We start from the raw sequence: 23,532 nt of genomic DNA, 5'->3' as shown, positions 1-23,532 counted from the left end.
GGAAGTATGAATACACCCCATCTTTACGGCATCCTTCATGTAACCTTCAGGGTGCAATGGGAGAAGTGAATGTTATAACGGGCCTAAGGAAAGAACCAGAGGAAAGCCATAGCAAACTCTGCATGATCAAAGGCCACTTAGCAGAAAACCAGTCTTTCTAAAGTCAATGAGTAATGGAAAGTGGTTTAGATGAGTACATGTCTGAAAATAGTTCAATAGCAATTCCATAGAAAAAGGAAGCACATGGCCCACAGGTGAAGCTTGCAGAGTGCGTGCCCTGCTAGAGGAAACAATACAAAGAATATTATAAAAGGAGGGTGGAATCAAGAATCTCAGTGGAAGACTTCTGACCCAGGTTGTCCATCTACTGTGCACCATTTTCCTCAGACCCAGACCAGAACCTGGCCAGCCTGATTGTGGGATTGTATGTACATTTGCATGCATGAAAGGGAGTCAAAACAGATTAATGCAGTAACAACTGAGATTGGTATGGTAATGCAATTAATTGGCCCTACTTCTGGAAAGTAGGAAAAGGGACAACGTGGAAGCAAGAAAATATAATAGCCATAATGATTCCATGTGGGGATAAATCTAGTTACAGATGAATGACAGTTAAACTTAGGTGCTTTGTCCCAGCTTTAAAAATAAAACTGCCGATATAGACTGGTCTCAGACTGGCTTACAGAAAGTCTTAGAGATAAATTTCAGTAAACCTTAAGTGCCTTGTAACAGCATATTGTATTTATTAATTGGATTTATGAGTCCACTCAATTAAAAAAACTATTTGGAGCAGCGTTTGCCACAAAAGTGCTCCAAACATTTGAAACTGGTTTTGAGAAAGTATGCTTATCTTGTATACATGTGCTAAGAAATGTAAATAACAGCTAATATGCATGTCTTCGTGAATTACTTACAGAGTATTCAAATAAATATGATAATAATGCATACAGTGAGTATATAAATAGAAGTTTCTAGATGTGAGTTTCAAAACTCTGAACAGTTTACCCTCCCTTGATGCCAAGTTTTCTGCAACTGACTCTCTCTCTCTCTCTCACTGTTGCCTAATTGGGGAGTGGACAAGATCCACAACAGGTTAAAGTGACTGTACGCTTAAAACTGGAGCAATTAAAAAAAAATGCCTTAGAGGCCATCAGTACCCAAAAGCACAAGAGAAACAACCCAAGAGAAACACAGTAAATACAAGCACAAACAGGAAAAAATGAGAAATAGGGTAAATAAACAAGAGCTAGAGGAAAAATATTGAAAACGCTTTGCTCACCAAAACGAAACAAACAGCAATAGTGCTGCTATGGCACTTAACAAAGAACTGAGAATGGCCTTGTATATGTAAGACATGGACCACAAGGAACAAGGATAATCAGGTAAGAGGAATTAGGCATGGAGTTATTATTTCTCCTCAAGTATACTGTCCTGGCTCAAAGAGCTTAAGGTCAGTATTGTAAAAGGCACTCATGATAGAACCATTTGGCAAAAGCACTGACACAATCCAGGCCAGTCTTGGGTTCAAGACACTCAAAGTTCTAAACCAGCAGGTAAGGTCTAGAGGATAGAGCTTTAACACACTGTCTCTGTGACAAACAGTGAAAGGTGGCCAGAGCTGTGGGCTTTTTTTTCCCCACAGCAAAAAACACATGTTCCAGCAGAGTAAGGAGCCACTTCTCTATTGGAATCATCAGGTGACAATGAATCTTCACATAGTTACATGGTCATTCTGCCAACCCTGTAAGCAAGAACCCTACAAGGAAAACCTGCACCGGTCTAAATGAATAGGACATTCTTGCTTTGTTTCTTTTTTCATTAAAAGCCTGAGCATAAACTGGAAATGAAAATCTGTCATGAAAAACAAAAAGTAAAACTGATCAGATTTACAATGGTTCATGCATCACTCCATTACAGAAAATGATAGCTTTTTTTTTAAGCTGAATGAAAGGAAATATTATTTTTAATGTAGGTAATCCCAAATTGCATTCCTGGGGAGTTAAAAGAATCAGATCTAGGAACAATCTCTAGACTCAAACCAGTACTAGATAGAACAAGATCAGTGCAATATATTCTACTATATTCAGGAAATTATCATACTATACAATATGAATACAAAACTGCTTATCCTGACCAAATACAGAAATGGTGATGTCCTGAACTAAAGTAGAAGAGAGCATTGCAAAGGAAAGATGTGGAAGGAACTGTATAACAACATACAGAAATGGGGAACTAGGTTACACTTTAGGAAACGTCTCATTTAACTGAGTTTTGAAGTTTAGGGAGTTGACTAAATTGGATAACACTATATGAGTATGGTGGAACACAAATTTCAAAAGGCAGAATTGGAGAAATAAGAAACAACTGAACAACTGTTCAGAGCAGAAAAACCAGAGTGTAAGAGATTAGAAACAACAGGGGGCCACAGCAGATTTTACATTAAAAATAAACTGCAATTCCAGGAAAATATGGCATCTTTTAAATTTATTAAATTGTTTTGGCAGGCTTAATGCAAAGGCATATAGAATTCCTGTGGCACAGTTGAGATCTATGGAGAGGCAGTTCTCAATTTTCGGCAATGAAAAAGCTAAGCTCCATAAAATATGAATGAGATCATGTCTTTGGATATCAAAAAGCTATGAATCCTGGAATTCCATACTTAGTATTAAATTGCTATTTTAGCTGGAGTAGGATGACCAATTCTCCCAAACTTCCATATGTTTCATATAGAATGTCTTTGATTTTAGGAATAAAGCAAAAGTTAATCCAAGTTGGCAAAAGACAATTACAAGAATATTTAGCTAAAACCTATTTCAGTATTTGCTCAACTCATACCTGGGGCTCTGTGATTCTATCTTCTGTGAAAAGGATGGATGAAATATAGGAATCATGCTGTTGTCTGCTAGTGCTTCTTTTGTAAAATTACCACATATTGATAAATGTAGCTCAGATATTAGCAACTATGAAGACGTGAATAAAATTTGCTACTCTGGAGCACCAGGTCTTACAAACACCACCAAGATAGTCACCTTATACTGGAATACATCTGTAGTGATTTCTCACTGCTTCTCCCATGCCATATACATGAAATTGCTGAGCTATTCACAATTTTTAAAAAATCGTTGAAAACTCTAAAACTGTTAAAGAATGGGCTAAAGTGGAAAATTGAGAGCATGCTCCCATTGTTATTGCTGACAATTTCTTCAATGAAGTAACCCAACTGAAAAAGTACATCGCAAATAATGTGTTGAACAATCGTGAGCAGAAGCAAATAAGAGACATATTTAGGAATGTTTTGAAATATGCTTAGCAAGTGCTGCGATTCTTAATCATCTTAAGTTTTATTAAAACTATTGCTTACTACTCATGCCAGAAACCAATTTAATGTGGATTTCAAAAAGAAAAGAAAAATATTTCACTCTAATGCATTATTCACAGATTCATTTGACAGTAACTTATTTCTAATTCAATCTTTGGCAGAGTAAGTCACTTTAAAATCTGGTATGTTGTATTAAAATAAATACAGAGTAAATCCAAAGATATCTTGCATGAGAAAGAAAAACAGACAAAGTATCTATTGTAAAACGATCCTAGGAAAAATAAGGGAACAGAATCAAAACATACAATAGTTGTTACTTGGGAGTACTGATTAGAACAAACAAGAGGCTACCAAGTATCTTTTGAATGCGTGTTGCTTTCATTCCCTCAAGGGGAATTGCACAGAGAGAAAGATGATGGAAATGTTATTAATCATTAAATGTTATTAATCATATTAAATTCATTGTTCTTTCAATACTGCTTGGTAGGCTGTAAGGGGATTCTACCTCTTCAATTACCAGATCAAATTTTAGATAGAAATATAGTAATAGTTTGTGCTTACAACCCTACTTGTTTTACAGTTTTTAAAATATTTAATAACAATTGCAAAGTTATTCAATATTCAACTGTAATTTTATACAAGCACTTTCTAAATTTTATGTTAGAAATTAACACATTTGGATTTTACTTCATATTCAGAAGAAGAAACAAGTGTAGATGACAAAAACCTTGATTTAATTGAAACACTTGGCATATGACATGACTAGAATACTAAGCTGAAGATCTCCATTTATGGTTAGGGGAATTGTTAACTGATGCAGAAGAATGTCTAGGGAAGCTATGTACTGTCAATTCTAAGGATAAAATAATCACAAATATTTATGTTTTTTTCAAAAACCCTATGCCTAAATATTTATTTGAATCTTGCTTCAGAGCTTTAATTTTTTGTTACAAAAATGTTAAGAATATAATAAAATAAGCAGTGAGCCAAATTAATAAGCAAAACCTGTAGCTAACAATTTAATGTTGCTTAATTAATACAAGCCTGAATTCATTTTTGACAATGAATTCTGGTGAAAAACAGTGGAACTTATCAATAAAATACATATTTAGGATGTTGGGATACACACACACACTCTCTCTCTATATATATATATATTTATTCCCCTTGGATGCAATCCAAAACTTAAATATTCTGCAAACTAGGGATACCAGATTTAGTCTGCAAAAATACTCTGTCAATTCTTGTAAAATAATCTCAGCACCCAGCCTTGGTTTGGCTTGGTAGTTAAACATGATTAAACCTTGGAATGAAGACCTTTGGAGAATATCAGAGTTGTAGACTCTGTTAGGAAGTAAATGAAACATCCAGGAAAAGGGCATTAGCAAATTACTTCCATATTATTGCCAGAAAACTACATGGATGTCCATGAAGAAGTTGATCTCGACCTCTATAGCTACAGTATTAAGTTCACAGTCCATCTCACAGGAGATACACTCAACTGGGTTCAGATTCTCCACAGTCCCCAAAATTAGAGTTTAAACTAATCAAGGAAAGAATTAAGAGATGTTATCTTCAGACTAAATGGAATGTAGCTCATATTTGGTAGGATCAGGCAAATATCCAGAAGTATTCCCTTTATTAGCTACATGTCAGGCCAGTTTTTAAGCCAGACTTTAAAAGCCCTTACAAACTCTAAAAGATTTAACATTACTAACGTGCAGGATGGAAGTGCCCACCTGATGAGTCATCTCAAGTTATCAGATTTCTAATTATCACCATCAATGTCCAGTAATAATTTCTGCACACAGATTTAAACCATCAAACAAAGAAAGGGAGAGTCCTCCTTACAAGCTGGCTGCCATTTGTTTGACAATTTCATTTGCTGGATGCCATTCATTTTTAAATTGCGGGTGTTGCTAAGCAGAGAGGAACTGCCAACTCTGCTGTTATTGGAATAAGCAGGCTGCTTTGCTTGTGTTTGTTCTTCCTCATCCCCATTCCAAAAGCTTGCTGCATCATCACACAGAATAATACAGGAAGAGAGGCAAAAAGACACTCTCTTTCTCCACAAGTGCTGCTATGGGTTCAAAAGTTCACAGTGGTTTCAATTTCACCTTTTTGCAACCAATGAGAAAACAGCAACTGCAGATAGACCCTCCAGCCACAAAGGAAAAGTTAACTCACTGAGTTCCTGACTTAGTTAAGTGATGCTTCCTTAAAAAAAAAAAAAAAAAATCAATTACAACCGTTGTTTCCTTTTTCCAAACTGCAACAATATATTCAGTAAATCTTTGTCTAAAACAAAAGCTAGCCTTTAAAAAAGAGAAATATCAAGCTGCACAATGCTACATCATTTCCAAAAACAGTTTGACCAAATAGGATTTAGTAGTAGCAACAGCATATTATAGGTTTATAAAGCACACACCAAATTTCCTGAAGCTTGCAACCAAGCAACCAATCAATCAATCAATCAATCAATAAATATTTTGTAAAATAAGTACTACTTTATTTTTTTCGGAAAGCTTGTAGAGAGGAATTGGCTGCTGATAAAGAGCATACAGTAATAAGGTTTTCTCTTCCCATCCCCAATCCACTTTTGTCTCTTTTCCTCTTTGAAGAGACCCCAGAAACTCAAAAGCTAGCTCCCTACCTTGCCACTTTCAGTTAGCCTGGTGTTTTTCAAACTTGGCGATGTTAAGATGTGTGGACTTCAACTCCCAGAATTCCCCAGCCAGCATTTTGGCTGGGGAATTCTGGGAGTTGAAGTCCACACACCTTAAAGTTGTCAAGTTTGAAAAACACAGAGTTAGCTCAATGCAATCATTTGTCAATGCATTCTTACCAGCCAACAAATTCCTCTGCATCTTCTTCTTCAGTTTAAACTTATACCACTGGAAGAATAGAATTCCTTTACAAAAACTAAACTGACCAGTCTTATTTTTATTCCCTGTCAAAAATTTTACCATATATTTTAAAATAGTGAAATCTTAACAAATGATCTATCTCTTCAAAATTTTGCATCCTTAGCTGCTTTCATTTCCAAATACTGCAGAGACATTCTTCATTTTAGGTTTAAAAGGTTTTGGACAGTTTCACTTAAATTTTATAAAATCAGTCCCTTTATCACCTAACACCTATAGAAACATCTTTCATCACATCATACATACACCTCTGACCCCTTCTCAATGTGTTCCTCCCCCTTGTAACCTATATTCAAAGCATTCACTATGTGAATACTCCAGGTACTCCTATCCGTATTATCTCCAATATTACTCTAATGAAAATAGCATTGCAGCTGTTCATAAAGTCAATGCATGTCTGCAGAAGGAAAGCTTCTACATAGACAGCAGTATGTGTAAAGCTTAATGCAAAATCTCACACTAAACATGGAACTATCTGCAAAAAGCCAGTATCATTAGAGTAACATCAACATGGGGAAAGATTATCCAGAGGACTCATTGGGTACACATCCCAAATAATATAACACCTGAATGGGATTTGTAAAATCTTAAATCTGTCAGGCTCAACTCCTGGTGACTTTATGGACATGCCCATATAAATTATTAGGCAACGGTATGAAAGTGACTTACTATGGTACTTTTCCAGGACATATTTTTACCCCTCTGTCTTGCCTATGATTCTGGGACTTCCTGGTGTTCTTTTATCCAAATATTGACCCATTCTGAATCTATTTAACATTTTAAAATCAGTCGTCAGTTAAGTACTGTCTCCTGCTGCAGGCCCATTTGAGAAACAATACCACAAACACTGTATCTGCTATCCAAATGTTGGATAAAATACTTCTTTTTTACATGATGCTAGTGCTCAGTACTTTGTAGATTATTATTTGATCAAAATTGTTCAATATGGTCTAACTTGATAGAAACCCAGACACAGCAAATAAATATATAGCTTAATTGCTGCCCAGACATTGCCCTTCAGTATATTCTATAATATCCTTCCCCAAAATCAAATCCTTTCTTCTCAAAAACCAATCAAAAACCAATTGGTTTTGGAAACCAATCTTCAATAAACAAGGCTTTGGATTAAAATGAAATGGTAACATCTGGAAAAACATATATAGAAGAACACACAGATAATTCAGAAGGAAGAGCAAGAATGAAAAGGTAAGTTATGAAATATGTTTATTCTGTAGCTGAAGAATTGTTTACCAATGTAAAGCAAATGCCAAAAAAAATTATTTCAGGCAACATCTTTCTCCAAATCCACAGATGATCTAACCCAGCCAAATTAAGTTGTCCATCATTTGGAATCTTGAGAGCATCTCCCATGTGTGTGTGGCAGTGACTTTTCCATTCATAAAATGTTTGCCATGAGGGATGTGACAAAAGTCAAACTGTTGAGTTCATTTCCTACCATCCACTCTAAGCCCCCAGGGATGCTGTCTACCATCCAAACTTTGTTCCCCCACCACTTGGGCAATACTTTCAAACAAAGCACTGGACTACAGCCACCATCCCTTTTATTTTCTAAGAATGCCTAATGCCTATGTGAGACTCAACTGCATTCTTGTAAATAGTAATTACGCTACAGATTACTGTTTTGCAGCAGTCCAGTCTCTATTTATTTATACTTTAAAAAATAAGATCAGATGTGGTAGACATTCATTGGTGCAACATTCCCTAACTCTAATCTTATATAACACTTTGGGCTGGGAGGAACAGGTAGCTCAACTATGATGGGGCACATCAAGCATTTTCCAATATGACCTTTTGAAAATGTCTGCTCAAGTAGGCCAGGAACCACCAGCACCCATAATCCACATTGCATATAAGAACGGTGGTGCGTCTAAAGTCTAAGAAACTCCCATTGGCAATTGACATTTTAAAGTCTTGCTTTTTAAAGTAGAAGGGTTATCACAGCCAACAAATAATTATCAACTCTAAAAATTTCAGAAAAAAAAGAGAAAAATGTATAATAATATATTCTGCCCTTCAGAAATTTGCATGAATAGATTTTCTATGCCAGTCCCTTGTAAAATATCATTCAAACAATAAGATTTTCTTTACTGGAATGGATGAGATATATTATACATAGCCAAAGTTTCAAAATATCCAAGAGAGGTTTTTCAGTCATTTGCTATAAAAACAACAGTATAGCAGAATGCCAAGAAAAATAAATAGGATGTCATGATACTCTGCATGAGTAGTAAAAAAGATTTAACAAGCTATTAAAAGGGGATTTGGGCAATATTTACAGTGGTGAAGAAAAAAGAATTTTTGCCAGAACTGGAAACAACACAAGTTCTTAAATTACATATTCAAACACTTATCTCAGTTTTCTGCATGCCAGTCCTTGGGTAGAAAAAAAACTGCCATCATATTCAAAAGTATCTATACACTACCTATTTTTACAGACATACAAAGCAAAAATATAGAGAAAAATCTAAAGAGATCCCAAAACAATCCAATGAGGAATAAGCATACTTAACAATCACACAAGGCTGACAGAACAAAATGCAGAAACAGATTGAAGTATAATGCATTCCACGATTCAACAATTTGCTGTGGATCTTTGGAGCTGCCAAAAATAAAAAAAACCTTAATATTATCAATGTGACAAAGGTAAGAATAACAAATGACATATCACATGACAATGTGACAAAAGGCACTTGTCTGAAATAACAATATTTATTGTTTGAGCAAATTTTTAATAAGTAAAATAATAGAAAGCAGACAAAAGCAAATACATCTTAATCTTTAAACAGTTCCTAAAACTAATTAAGCTGTTTTGATTTGCTTAAAAATAACTGTTTCTAAAGAGACATCTGCAAACTTCACTTAGATGTTTTGATACGTTCTCTGTATATTAAAACTTATTTTAAACATATTTGAACAATGCAGCCATAAACAAAACTTGTTTTGCTGCCAACACATGGGGTGGGGGGCTCTATTCCACTGGAGGTATTGCTCTGAAATTCCTTTCTTTGATTAGTTCTTAGGTTGCAATGTGACCCAAACAAGGGATTAGGGATTCTGAAATTATCCAGAAAGTAACTAATAATAAAGCACGGATTCCCTTTTTGGCTTGTTTGAAAAAAGGCATCACGCCACATTCAGAAAACATGGTAGGCAAAACCATTGGTGTATGGCCCCTTCCACTTGTTGGTTTTTTCAATTGTAAGCTTCACTGAGCATCATGAACATTATTTCCAAGTAAACATGCTTAAAATGGCAGTTAAGTAATACTATTCTGCAAGATTATTAAAAGAAAAAATAGACTACATTTTATCATCAAAATATCTCAGACTTGTATTTACCTAAAAATCCATACTGACACAAGACTGTACAATATTTATGTATTTAAATGATTGACAACTAAAATAGTTTGAAAATGTTATCCAATATTATGTTTGGAAGGTTTAATTCTAACATGCTGTGAGGCAATAAGATAAACAAAACAGCAGAACAATATAACAATGCTGTCACATATGATTTTAGCATTAAAGACAAATACATTATCTTAAAATTACAGTATCTTTCATGATTATGCTCAGCTCATATTCATAACAATTAAAGATCAACAAAAAGAAAATAATTTATGATCACATATGTGAGTGTTGAGATAGGAACCAACAGTTCCCCAGCCAAAGACAATTGGTATGTAAACATACAACACCAGCTCAGCTTCAAGGCCACCAAGTAAAGTACTGTATCAAATATCCATTATTTTGGAAAGGTGGAAAGAAGAAGCCACAAGTTTAAACCCCAAGGCTATAATATTTACATCTTCTGATATGATGGACAAGTTTGTTGTATTCTTAATTCTTGTACTCTTTATTTTTTGTGTACAACGTTTCTCAATCTTGGCAACTTTAAGATGGGTGGACTTCAACTCCCAGAATTCCACAGCTAGCATGCCAGAACCCTGCTTCCATCAGCATGCTGGCTGGGGAATTCTGAGTGTTGAAGTCCACCCACCTTAAAGTTGCCAAGGTTGACAAACCCTGGACTACAATAAAGATCCTGATCTAGCTAAGCTACATTTATGAGTCTCCCACCAAGTCCAGCAGAACAGTTGAGCTAAGCCATGAAATGTCAGGAGATCTGTGATTTACTGCTGAGTCCTGATCAGGGGAGTCTGTCAACATGATATAAAAATTCTTCTCAGATCTATAAAAGTGGGTGGCATACACTAATAGCTTCCCACGTAGAACAAACAAGTTAGGAAGCCCCTATAGGCTGATCACTCAGTGGCATGAGTTCCTTGTACCTAACTTAATATACAAGTCAGCTATTGGTTAAATGCTATGCTGTATTTAAATGCAAATAGATGCTACATAGTTTCTTAGATTTTCCTACCCTTTTAAGAAATAAGTTAATTTAACTGAAGTTTTAAATTTAACCCTTATCATAGTTCTTATTTAGGGTCCTTGCAGCTTGTTTAAATGTACTTTAAGTTTTTTCCTCTTCAGTCATTTTGAATGAAAATGGGTGTTGTAACATTTTATATCAAATCAGCATGTTACCAAACAGCTTTTCTGTGTGTTCTGAATTTGATTAATACAAGTCAAGGTCACTTCCTGAAAGATATGCAGCACTGTAGCTGCAAACAAACCAGGCTTCTCTATACTTTAATACTGGGGGATGGGCATGAAGGATGGCAGTTCTTAACACCAATTCAGCAACATTAAATATAAGGCCCTCCTGATATCTAGGATAATAGGAAGAAAAAAATATTCAGAATATCTTTCTGAATGTACACACATACACTGTTGTTGGGGAAGGTTAGGTGTTTTTGTTTGTTGGGGAGGTTGTTGTTTATGGAAACCCAATGCCTTTCTCCAGATCAGAGAAATACTAATACTGGAAATGAAATTTTTAGACAGAGCCTAAGGTTACAATCTTATGTCCAATGGCCCAGAAATATGTTCCACTGAATTTTAACCACTGCTATTTCTCCTCACATTTACACTGAGTATATATGTATAGGATTGTATTATAACCCTACAAAATTACTTATCTGAACTTCCTTTAAATTCAAGATAAAAAGAAATTGCATAATAAAAAATGTGCAGATTTCAAAGGTAGTTCCTATAAACCATTTGGCTAATTTCTATATTAAAAATATTGTTCTAAAAATATGGACCCAAGAAACAATGTGAAAGTCTTTTTTCAGATAACAGCAAGCACATTTTGGCACCCTTGCCAACTTGGGCTATAAATCCAGTAAACTGTTCTAGCCTTGCAAGACGTACATGTTCAGACATTTAAGAGCACAGAAGATGGCAGGAGGACTCGTAACTCCCACGCACCGTTGACAAGTCACAAAGTGTAAGTAGTGCTTAAAACAAAAGCGTAAGATTATTCTTCAAACTAAAGTTTCGTGGAACTGTAACTGGAAACCAGGATTTCTTCTTTTACTGTATTCACTTGATAATTTTACATACATATATACCCATCATGCTATTCACTTTTGGGAAAGAGACTTACGCAGAGTGTGAAAAAGGAGAAAAAATGGTAAAGAGATTAAACATGTGAGCTAAGAAAAAAAAGGAAACATAAATAAAACTATGTATTGTTGAAGGCTTTCACGGCCGGAATACGATGGCTGGTGTGGGTCTTCCGGGCTGTGTGGCCGTGTTCTGGAGGTTTTATTTCCTAACGTTTTGCCAGCATCTGTGACCGGCATCTTCAGAGGGCAGGAGCACAGAGAGGAGCAGTTCTCTCTGTGCCCAGGATGATTTATAAGTACCCACAAAAGGGTCACATCATCCTGGGCACAGAGAGAACTGCTCCTGTCTGTGCTCCTGCCCTCTGAAGATGCCGGTCACAGATGCTGGCGAAACGTTAGGAAACAAAACCTCCAGAACACGGCCACAAAGCCCGGAAGACCCACACCAGCCACAAATAAAACTAGTTTACACCAACATCATCCACTACATATCTCCATACCTTTTAATCCTTGCAAATCATCCTTGCTTCCATTATATCCATATCCTACTTCATCCATTGTACTTCATTGTTTAAACTTCTTCTTCTCTTTTTGAGGATCTACTCCATCCAATCATTAGTTTTCCTGTCTTCTACTACCTCTACCAGTTCCTCTTTCTTCATCTGTTTCTTCTGTGATTTGATCCTTATTCATTATCTTTATATGAACAAACCACCTCAAATGCTTTTACTGATTATTCAATTATGTATCTAGTCCACATTCAACATTCTTAATTCTTAAACCTGTCTTTTCTTAATTTACCACACAATTATATACCCCATTCTCACTACTTTCAGACCATCTTCATTCAAATCTATTACATCTTTCTGTTTTTTAGTTTCCATATCTATTAATTAATTCATGCTCCTTACCATTTACTCCATTTACATTCCAAGTTGTAATCTTTCGTATTCCATGGCTATCACCAGATGGGCTTGTAAATTTTTACCCCTGCTACCCATCATGACTTTGGTCTATCAAAGCTTCCATGTAAAGTTTTTAATAAAATAGAGAAGTTGACTTGCTTGTCAACTTCAGTTGTACCTGTGTCACATGCTGTACTCCCTGCTAATAGCAAAGAGAGTACTGATGCCCTTATATAAATCAATGATGCAACTACATTGGGAATATTGCGTGCAGTTCTGGTCACCACACCTCAAAAAGGATGTAGTGGAGGCTACAGAAGATTCAGAGGAGGACAACTAATATAATCAAAGAGCTGGGGCAGCTTCTCTATGAGGAAAGGTTGTGACATTAGGGGCTTTTTAATCTAGAAAGAAGGCAAATTAGAGGGGACATGATTGAGGTCATAGAAAATTATGTACAGTGTGGATAAAGTGGACAAGAAGAAACTATTTCCCCTTTCTCAAAATACTAGAACCAGAGATCACCCAATGAAATTGAATCCTAGAAGAATCAGGACAAACAAAAGGAATTTTGTTTTTACACAACATTTAAATAAAATTTGGAATATGCTACCATGTGATATAGTCCTGGCTACCAGCTCAGTTGGCTTCAAAAAAGGGTTGGACCAATTCATGGAAATCATGAGGACCAATGGTTATTCGCCTTGATGGCAGTGAAGCCCAGCTGTTGAGAGATTAGTGGGCTTCCTTGGGCAGTTGGCTGGCCACTATGAGAACAGAATGCTAGACAAGATCCACCAAGGGTCCAATCCAGCAGAGCACTGCTTGTTTCTACGTTATGTTCTTATGATCAGATTTGGCACATTCTGGTCAGTATGCCACAACTGCAACCACTGCTTGCAAATAAATATATATTAAAATAAATAACATTTTAAAATAATTACTGAACTTCAACTTTTATGTGAGGATTCCAGTTTTAAAATCTGCCCTCTCCACCCCTTTTAGAACAGCAAAATCAATGACACTTCATTTTAAAATACCTTCACTCTCAAGTGAACTTTTAAGGAGGATACTCATTTAAAACTGTGTTCCTTTTTGGTCTACCTAATGTGATATTTAAAACTAAAGGCAATTTCATGTATGTATATATGTATTCATATGATTTATAGTCACCCATCTCAGAGCCATAACTCTAGGTGGCATACAAAGATTAAAACCACCATAACAGCACATAACTCATGATACCCTGGTTAAAACAACCACCCCCAAAATAGCCACATCATCATCAGAGCTCACCTAACCCCCTGACCCAAATGCCTGGGGGAACAGCCAGGTCTTCAGAGCCTTACAAAAGGTTAACAGGGTTGGGACCATCCAGATCATTGGGAGAGGGAGGGGATGCTGTTCCCCAGGGCAGGTGGAGCCACAGAGAAGGCACACCTCCAGGGTCCAATAAGATGGCACTGATTGATGGAAAGGACCAGCACATGCTCTCTCTTCTACACCTGGTGAGGTGGGCAGAAACAATGCAGGACAGCCAGTCCCACAAACAGCCTGGTCCTATGCCAGGTAGGGCTTTATAGGTGGCAACCAGCACCTTCAATCGTACCCTGAGGCCTACTGGGAGCCAGAGCAGCTTGCAGAGCAGCAGTGTTATACGAGTGTATCAAGAGATGCCAAACACTGCCTGTGTTGCTATTAATTAAACTGTTCAGAAATTGAGGACAGGAAGTATTTAATAAATGTTCCTTGTTCAGCACCTTCTACAGATGTTGCTCAAGTTCTTAAGCCCACAGCATTGCAAAATAATTGGAATAAATTTTAATTGGCTCAGGTAGTCTATGTCAGAAAATTATCAGACAGACAGTTAAATTTTGTTTTAACCTGAATGGTGACCATCTTTCTTCCTATTCATGTGTTCTTGAATCTCTTCCAGGAACTATGCATTGATAAACAATTCTTCAGCTACAGAATAAACTAATTTCATAACTTACCTTTTCATTCTTGCTCTTCCTTCTGAATTATCTGTGCACTCTACCACGTATGTCAATAAACTAGTAAACACTGTTTAAGTGACTATTACCTAAACAACCCACAACTGCAGGCTTTCCCTAATATTTGAGAAAAAAACCGACTACCTCATTGTTACCCTGTAAGGCTGTGAGAAAAAGAACCAATTAGCAGATATATTTTGATTCTAAAAGGAAAAAAGTATACTTGGTGGAATTCATGTAACATTCCTACTTTTATCATAAGAAAACCTGCTAATGAAAACTCTGTAAGATTCATACTTTGAAGAAAGTGGGCTCAGACAGTTGCTTATGGCCTGACATAATCTTTCTGGTCCTAGTCACTCTATCCCCTGAAAACATTTGCCAAAAACCTTTAGGATTTTCATGTTAAAATCTTGCAAGAGTTGGGATGAGGCTGCTGAGAATTAGTTGTTATAAGATTTCAGCCAATTTTAAAGATAGAGTGTTGACAGAAATGGTGGTGTCAAGTTGGTCAGACCAACCCAAGAATAATGCTTGTTACTGATGAAATGCTTGCTCTACTATTCTGATGGATTTTGAAACCTCTACCCTGAGCAGTTATCCAAAGAGGGAAGCCATGAATATCAATCATTGCCCTTGCCTGGGAAATCCCTTTTGTAGTTACTTCTAAATGCTTCAGAATAAGCTCCATGATTTGGGGGACCTGCTATATAGTAGGGGCTATTGTAGGATAATGATTCCTTACAACTGTACCAGAAGGTAAATTTTCCTGTGCCAGACTGCCACCTCAGCTGATATCTACATACCTAGCAGCTTAAATTGGGTTCCTGTTAGTGTAAATCTCCAGAACATATGTTTCAGTTGCAAACTGTCTTGGTACTAAGAGAATGACCTGCTAAATGGCCCACATAATGTTTTCCTTACAGACTTAAAAGAGTGTGCTGCTGACACTTCTTGACCATAGGAATCTTGCTTTTTGCCATGTAACCAGATACTACTAGCTTGCCATAGAAATCCATTCCAGAGTATCTGATATAAGTAGCAAACTCCCTTAATTTTCTTTTTGAGCTATTCACTGTCATGTCAAATAAGCACATCTCTTCAGAAATCTATGTTATAATAACTTAATTATCGTTTTAAACATTTCCAGTGAAAATAGGACCACCATTCCTACCTGAATCAGCCTATCCTGGATTTTGATTTCCAGAGAAGCTCTTGGTTGTAGCCCTCTTCCATGAAATGAGAGAAACTGAGGTCAGGAGGTATTGTTTTTTCTTTTGCAGCCCTGGCATTGTGGAATAGTCTCCCCTTGGAATTAAGTCCCATCTATTATATCATTCTAGGATTTATTCAAAATAGAACTCTTCCAGAGAGCATTTGGTAGTTAATACGCAGCAGCAGTATGTGTATTTTTTAAATTGCGTATTGATTAAATTTGCTCCATCTGTTGGTTTGCTTTTATTCTGTATTTTTACCATGGACATTTAAATTGTTAATTGTATACAATGGATATTTTATTGTTGATTCTTATTATAAACTGCCATGGATCTGTAATTGTTTAGGTGATACACAAGTGGCATAAAGACATCAAAATAATTAAATGCAAATGAAGAAATTATTCATTTTTATGAGTTATGACAGAAAAAACTTATTTTAATTTCTTATAAATGAGTCTACAGGTGGCATACTGTATGTCTCTTCACATTTTTCAATACAAATGCTCAAAGAAGAATTACCAAGATTTTCTCAAAGGATTACCAAGTTTTCACCAGTCAAAACAATCTCAATACATTCTTCCTATTAATCTCTTTCACTTAATTTTACCATGGACTATTTATAATAGTATTTTCAGAAAATGACACCAATAAGCATGATATTGCTTAGGAGACAACACACTGATTCAATAGCCAAAGTGTAGTCCTGAAAAGAACATGTGATAGTCATTGGTCTAAGTCATACTTTACATTCTCTGCCCATGGGGAACTGTCCTGAAAGCTAACTCTTTGTAATGCTAAGGAATTCATCATATAATTGTAGAAGCTATATTTGTAATGAATGAAGTCTGTAAACCAAATATTTGACTACAATCCCCTCATGGTCCACCAACTTGTCCTACCCTTCTTTTGGGACTCACTGTTCTTAATGTGTTCCATTATACTTACTGCTTGCTGTCTAAATCCAACTGAAAATTATCAAGTAAGGTTTAAAAAAATACTTCTTTCCTTAAAAACAGTCCACACATCAAGCATGTTAAAATTATACAGAAAATTAAATGCAGCTCAACACAAATGCTATAAGTTTACAATCTTTTTAAAAAGTGGTTATTTCCTACTCTTTCACTGACTATTTAGTAAAAATGCCCTCCCAATCTCAAATCCAGTGGCTGAAAAAGGCTGGAACAGGGCAGACGAACATGGTACTTCCAGTAAACACAAAGAGATTTCCATAGGCATAGATCTACTGCTTACATGGTAGCAAGTCCTAAGATAAGGTGGTCCAAGAGAAGTCTGAATCAGAGAACATTTTAGATTCTCTTGTTTCAAGAGCCCTTACCTAACACAATTAATATTCTTCTGTTAATGCTAACCTTCTGGTAGAAAAGAAAAAACAATAACAGCTTGACTTTCCTGGCTGGAATTAGCCAATTACTTGAAATATTGGACAACCTACACTTAGTTTCTACAATACTACAGTAAGGATTGCTCTGTCCATAATCAAATATGTTCTATCATTATTATATTGAACACTTACTTGGAAATGTATTCTTGTCAGCAACATTCAGACACCATCTTTACCTAGAGGAAAAAACAAAAAACTAGTTAGCTAGAAAACTAAAATAGTTTATCAAGTTTACACCAAAGCATATGAATATATATTTGTGGCAGTTATGGGACTAATTAAACTTTGAACTAGAACAGGAACTCTAATGAACTGATTTCTAAATCTATAGTCAGCAAATCCCCAAGAATTCTACAACCTCTTTTGCAAATTCTCTACAGAATCTCTGCAAACAAAACAATTGCTACAGTCCTTTCATAGAGCTGTCCAATATTAAAGAGAATAGCTTTTTAAAAATACAACGCTATGTTCAAAACCTGTCAGCTGAGAGACTGTAGGAAGTGGAAGAGAACACACCACAGATCTTAACTGTCATCAGTGTGACTCCCCAGTACACCAGCAAAGTCACTCTAACGTTCAAGATAAGAGAGCAGATTGAGAGAAAATGGAGATGGAATATGGAACAAGGACACATATGCATGATCCTAACTCTTTTTTATGATACTGATCCTACAAAGATTACACTACTTTTGGACACAATTCAAATTGTTGGTGACAACCTTTAAAATCCCAAAGGTACCAGCCAATCCAAAAGGTAATGGAAATTCTTTCTCTAAGTGCCAACTATAGTGAAGATATATTCAGTTAGGTTAAGAGAAAGGGTCTTCTCAATGGCTGCACATAAGCTATGGTATTCCATACCTTAGACTGCCAACCTGGCACCCTCTCTGATGAGCTTTTTCCAACTAATCAAATTTAAATTCTACAGGAACTACAAAATGTTATCTGCTGTCTCTACCTGCTTTTACAATTTTTTAAAATAATTGTTTTAAAAATTATTTATTTTGCACTAATCACTCTGAGTAGTGTATATGCATGAAAAAGTAGTATGTACATTTTAATATAAATAAAAATTAATTTCACTAGGTTTGTTCTTTTCTAAGGAAGAGGGAAAACACCAAAAACTGGTTTAACAGCCTGGTAAGCCAGTAGTACTAAAACCTAGCACTGAGATCTTGGCAGAACCATCCTCTACTGTCTCCAACTCTTCAAGCACGGATTCCAACAAAGACTCAGCCTTCCAATACATAAGTGCTGATGACACACTACTGAAAGCCAAAGGGTACAGGAACTAAGTACTATATTACCTAGAAAAATGCCTTGAGCATATTGGTCTACTCAAGAGTAACTATCTGTACAGAAACAGATTATTCCTAATTAGCACAATTAGCTGCAATCAGCTCTAGCCAGCACAAGGCACATGCTGGTAGAGGCAAAAAGCTTCCATAATAGAAGCTTTTGTCTGGAAACAGGCAAATACTGAACAACTTCTGAACCAGCCAGACTGTGTGGTTTGACTTCTCAGAAGCTCTGATTTTTGTCTAGACATCATGAGATTTTGTTCCTCAGCCTTCAAAACCATGGTTGCAATACTGAATTCTTTGTCTTGACTTCTAAAGCAAATATTGACGAAATCATTGCTACTCCTCTATATCAGCTTCTGTATCAATGCAGGCTCCAAGACATATAATTATGCAACAGATAGCATTTTTAAGAATGAGCTGTTACCATCGGAAACTCCATACATGCTTTGTCCAGAAGACCATGAGAGGACCCTGAAGTAGTCACACCTTTGAGTAACTACAGATGTTTCACATTTCATGACACAGATCCAGAGGGGAGCTGCATTTAGGACAAAGCAAATGATCTGTACCAGCTTATTCCCTTGTGTAGAGAGTCCTTTATGGAAATATGCAAGAACTGTTACCTAGGCATAGAAGACTAAAACATTGTCTAAGCCCTGAGAAACAAGATAACATTCAGAAGAGGCATAGCCAGTCATCTCACTAATTCACTGGAATTTAAGGGGGGGCGGGGTGTAGCACAATCAGACTTGCAAGATTCTGTTATTATAGCTAATTTCAGTAAAAGCATTTCTAGTCTTCCTGAGCGGTTGATTTCCTGGTCTGGTCTACCTAGTGAGGCTGATGATAAACTATGATAGTTGAAATATTTTAAGAATTATCATTTTTTCTCTTTGATTGCAATTAAAATTAAGTATTGCAAATACTTAAAAGTATTGTTTTAAGTAATATTACAATGGAATCCATTGTAACATTCATTATAAAATACTATTTTAAGGCATAATTCAGAGATAACACTGATGCTGGTACCTACAAACTCCCTTTTTGTTCTTTAGTATTATAGTAATATTTAGCAACTACTGGCATAGTTGTGGAATTATTACTTTACCTCTGGGTCCATGATACATATTATTAAAAATGTTACTGAAATCTAACTGATGTAAATAATTATGCATTTATTCACATTCCTCAGAGTATTTAACGTGAAAAAGGATAAAAAGCAAATACCAGTTACTACTATGCATTTGTATTTTGCTTAAAATCCAAGCACACTGGGCTATGGTTGATGAGTGACCTTGAGGCAGCTCTCAGAAGGTAGTTGCCATAGCAACATTATCACAAAAGTGGCTCATCCTTTGCAACATAACCAACCTGGTGCATCATGTTGCTAGATATAATACCACAACTATTCTGTAGCATCACTGAGGCTATAATGTGCATTGCAAATGGAAGGAACAAAGTTAGATTTTTTTATATAGTTTACTATTCCTATATTTTCTCCTTTCTAAAAATGTAATTAATATACACAACTTCCAGAAGTATATTACACTACATTATTTGGATAATGTAGCCCATATTTTTTTTATGATCAATTTTTATGATCAATTTTTTTTAATGTCAATTATCTTATGCACAATAACAAAAAAGCCTCTTGTGACAGTTTTCTTACTATGTCATGTGAAACTAGGTGACAAATGTCATCACTGAATTAGGCGCTTTTGTCAAAGAGCACAAGGAATACCTCTTCTAGAATTAACCATATATTTTTAGCTTTTCTTCCCTTGGACCTTTCAGAATTGATGAGACACGGGAAGAAACACATAACCAAACCAAGAAAAAGCCAGGATTCTAGGTTCAGACATAGATTATACTTATAAACAGGATTGGAATTCAACTTGGTTTGATAACATGGTTTCAAATTAGGATCTCTTACCAAAAATAAACCACAGTTTGTTACTAGAATGGTTCAGGTAATAAAACAAGACATAAATTTGCAAAACAAAATTTGGCCTTATGTTATAAATAACCATAGATACATAAAAGCAATTTTAATTATATGAAACATCCATATTAATATTCTCTGTATTTTTTTTCTTTTAAGATTTTTTGTTTCCTTTTTAGTTTTTCAATGTTGAATGAAAAGCGATGTTATATTTTTATTATTGTATATTTTTCTCTGGATTCTAAGGAAGGTAGTATATAAATAAATATTTAATTCAGAATAATGTCAAGTGCTTCACTAATATGAAGGATCAGACTGAAAATATTAATGCATGTAATTAAATATTTTTCATGTTTAATAACTGCAAAAATCACATTGCAAATTGGAATAATAATTCTCACTGAATTCTCTCTGGGATACTCCCAGACCCAACAAACATTTACTTAAATCAGAACTGAACAACAGCATAAGTAGTGCTTAACCTGTCATTTAATAACTGTCCCATATGTGGGAACTGAGATTACTGAATGACTAGAGAGTAAGAAAGCAGGAATACAAGAGAAAAACAGTATATTAGCTAAAAGAAAAGATTGCAAGAAAAAAAGCAGCAAGATGGACAAGATAAAGCATCCTTTTGTTTCTGATGCTGTCACATAACTAGATCTGATTCGTTAGGTGATTACACTTTTACTAGAAAAAGAGGCAGCTGTTTTTAAAAAATAAAACATGTGCAGAAAAATATTGTAAATAAATCAGTATCAAGAAGGTAAACTTTCTAAGAATCTGAGGAAGAATTTCAGGATCCCAAGGCTAATCTTTTGTGCCCAAATATGCCTGCTGAAGAATATTTTATTGCCCTGGATCCATTACTAAATTTCCCTTTAAGAAAAATATAGTTGATGTATCTATATTGTTAGAAGTTAGAGCTCAAGTTTTAAGAGATGAGATATGTTTAAATACCATGGATATTAGTTACCTTAAAGTTTTCACCTGTAAAAGTGACTAATATTGAATTCTATTTCAAGAAGTACGAAAACACTTCAGTTTAGAAAGCAGTCATACATAATAGGGCTTTTTAGTGTCTCAGATAAATTCCCCAAAAGTGCCTCATATCACACAGGGGCACAAATGTGATATCTGTCTGCAACTCCCTAAAACAGCCAGGTCTCTTCCTGAGATTGTGCAGCAGATACTAAGGGCAAAAGAACCAGGCACTTTAAAAAGTTGTACACAGATATTGTGTTCACTACCCTGCAAGTGCCAGAGCACATTTTGGGAATGGAATCTGAAGTGCTCTAGAGCCCTAATATCTAATGTTCTCTTACTGCTAACACTATTCATATTAATCCATAACTGTAAAAGGAAGTCCACTGAAAAGTGAGTAACATTTAACACCTGACCATTGAAAGAGATCAACTATCAAACAAAAGCCTCCTATAAGAATTTTCTTATTATAGATTATCCATACATCATTTAATTTTGATCGCTAAAGGTCCCGTTGGTAATCTACAGCTCATATTTTGCAATAAACACATTTTCAAAACTATCACAATAAATTTGCCCAGTCTAAAGTTCTTGTTTCTTGGAAATCTCACAGCAGCCATGGTCCCAGTCCTCTCATAAAAATTCAGATGTGTGAGCACACCTGGCAAAATATGTCAGAAGCTTTTTCTCAAAATTATATACATTCTGTTTTATAGTATCAAACCTGAAGGCAGAGGTAGACTTTCAGTAGCTCAGCCCCATTCCAGAGCACAAGTTTGTGCTGCACAAATGCAGCAGCAATTTGCAGATTTTCAGCAGTGTTGTTTCATTATTTTTTTAGTGTTTAAAAAGGTCCATCTCCAAGTCTTTCCCTCCCAAAAAAACTCCTCTTCCATTGAAGTCATTGGCCATGTCTTCTGTTGCCCTTGGGGATTTTTCATATATTTTTAAAACTGCAGACTCTTCCCTCAAAAAAAAAAAAAAAAAAATCACCACTGCTACTTAATGGATCTAAAGTATCAAATACCATCTTTCTTTATTGGGCTGCAAAGCCAAAAGTCTGTACTCCTTTTAACCGAAAACAACAGTTCTAACTTAAAGAATTAGAGCCCTACTTTGCACTGTTTAAGTTGCCAATAGAGGAAACTTGTACTCCAGAACTGCACATTGCTTCTGAAACATACTATGTGCCACTAAAGTAGCATTATTTTATCTATATGAATCCCCAATAGAAAGCCAAGTCTAAATGATGTTTATGCACAATTCTGTGCATGACTTCTTTATCATTCAATGTACTCCCATGAAGCTATATATAATATTGCAGTCTTAGAGTAATACTAATTTCTTTGAACAGTTTTATTTCGTTGAAAGTTAACTTAATGTGTAGCATAGTACACATCTAATAACTTGGAAATATTTGGCTAATAATATAGACATTCAGTGACTTCATTCAAGACTTAAATGCCAAACTACTATAATTCTAATTTACTGTGACAGAATGCCTAATACAAAGCTCAGTTTACTAATTTTAGCTATTTGTAAAGTATGAATTACTTTGCTTATTAAGGAAAAACTGTAACATGCATAAGCCTGAGGTAATTGGCTGCTGGTCCTTGTGTTACATCCAAATTGTAATATTTTGAATAATTAAAGAGAGGAAAATAATGAAAACATAGAAGAAATGAAGCTAAGAAGCTAAGCAGGGTCAAGTCTGGCTTGTATTTGATAGAAAATCACCTGGATATCTCAGCGCTATAGGTTAAATTGGAAAGTCAGAAAAGAAAGCACTGGCATATTCTTGCCAAGGAAATTACATGGTTGTATCCATGAAGTTGCCAGGAATCATGCTTGTCTTGAGGGCAACTTATGATTCAAATATAAATCTAAGTTTACTGTATGTTAATTAAGTGGTGACCCACATTTCCACACCACGTCCTGAAAAATAATAATGTATTTTTGATTCAAAGGGTGGTGAGTTCATGAAGACAACATAAATCAAGCAAGTAATTAATTATCCAAGTAGACTTATAGTCTAACTATCAGGGTG

General features: G+C 35.5%; 1 protein-coding gene across 5 annotated transcripts in view; it reads right to left on the bottom strand.

The window, feature by feature from the left end:
* Window positions 1–23,532, bottom strand: part of NCOA3 (nuclear receptor coactivator 3) — a 113,649-nt gene that overhangs the window by 71,662 nt on the left and 18,455 nt on the right. For 4 of the 5 annotated variants that reach the window (XM_088154088.1, XM_088154092.1, XM_088154089.1 and 1 more), the window contains exon 2: window positions 17,388–17,431. The gene's annotated coding sequence lies outside the window, so the exon portion shown is untranslated. Of the gene's footprint in view, window positions 1–15,810; window positions 15,866–17,387; window positions 17,432–23,532 lie in introns of all 5 variants that reach the window. The other variant, XM_088154091.1, reaches the window with a different exon arrangement.

Source organism: Python bivittatus, unplaced genomic scaffold (assembly GCF_059951505.1).
Source record: "Python bivittatus isolate LINGU-HERP-01145 unplaced genomic scaffold, Pbiv_v1 ctg000700_np1212, whole genome shotgun sequence".
Classification (NCBI taxonomy): domain Eukaryota; kingdom Metazoa; phylum Chordata; class Lepidosauria; order Squamata; family Pythonidae; genus Python; species Python bivittatus.
Note: the sequence above shows the minus strand (reverse complement) of the source record. Positions and strands in the feature narration are given on the sequence as shown.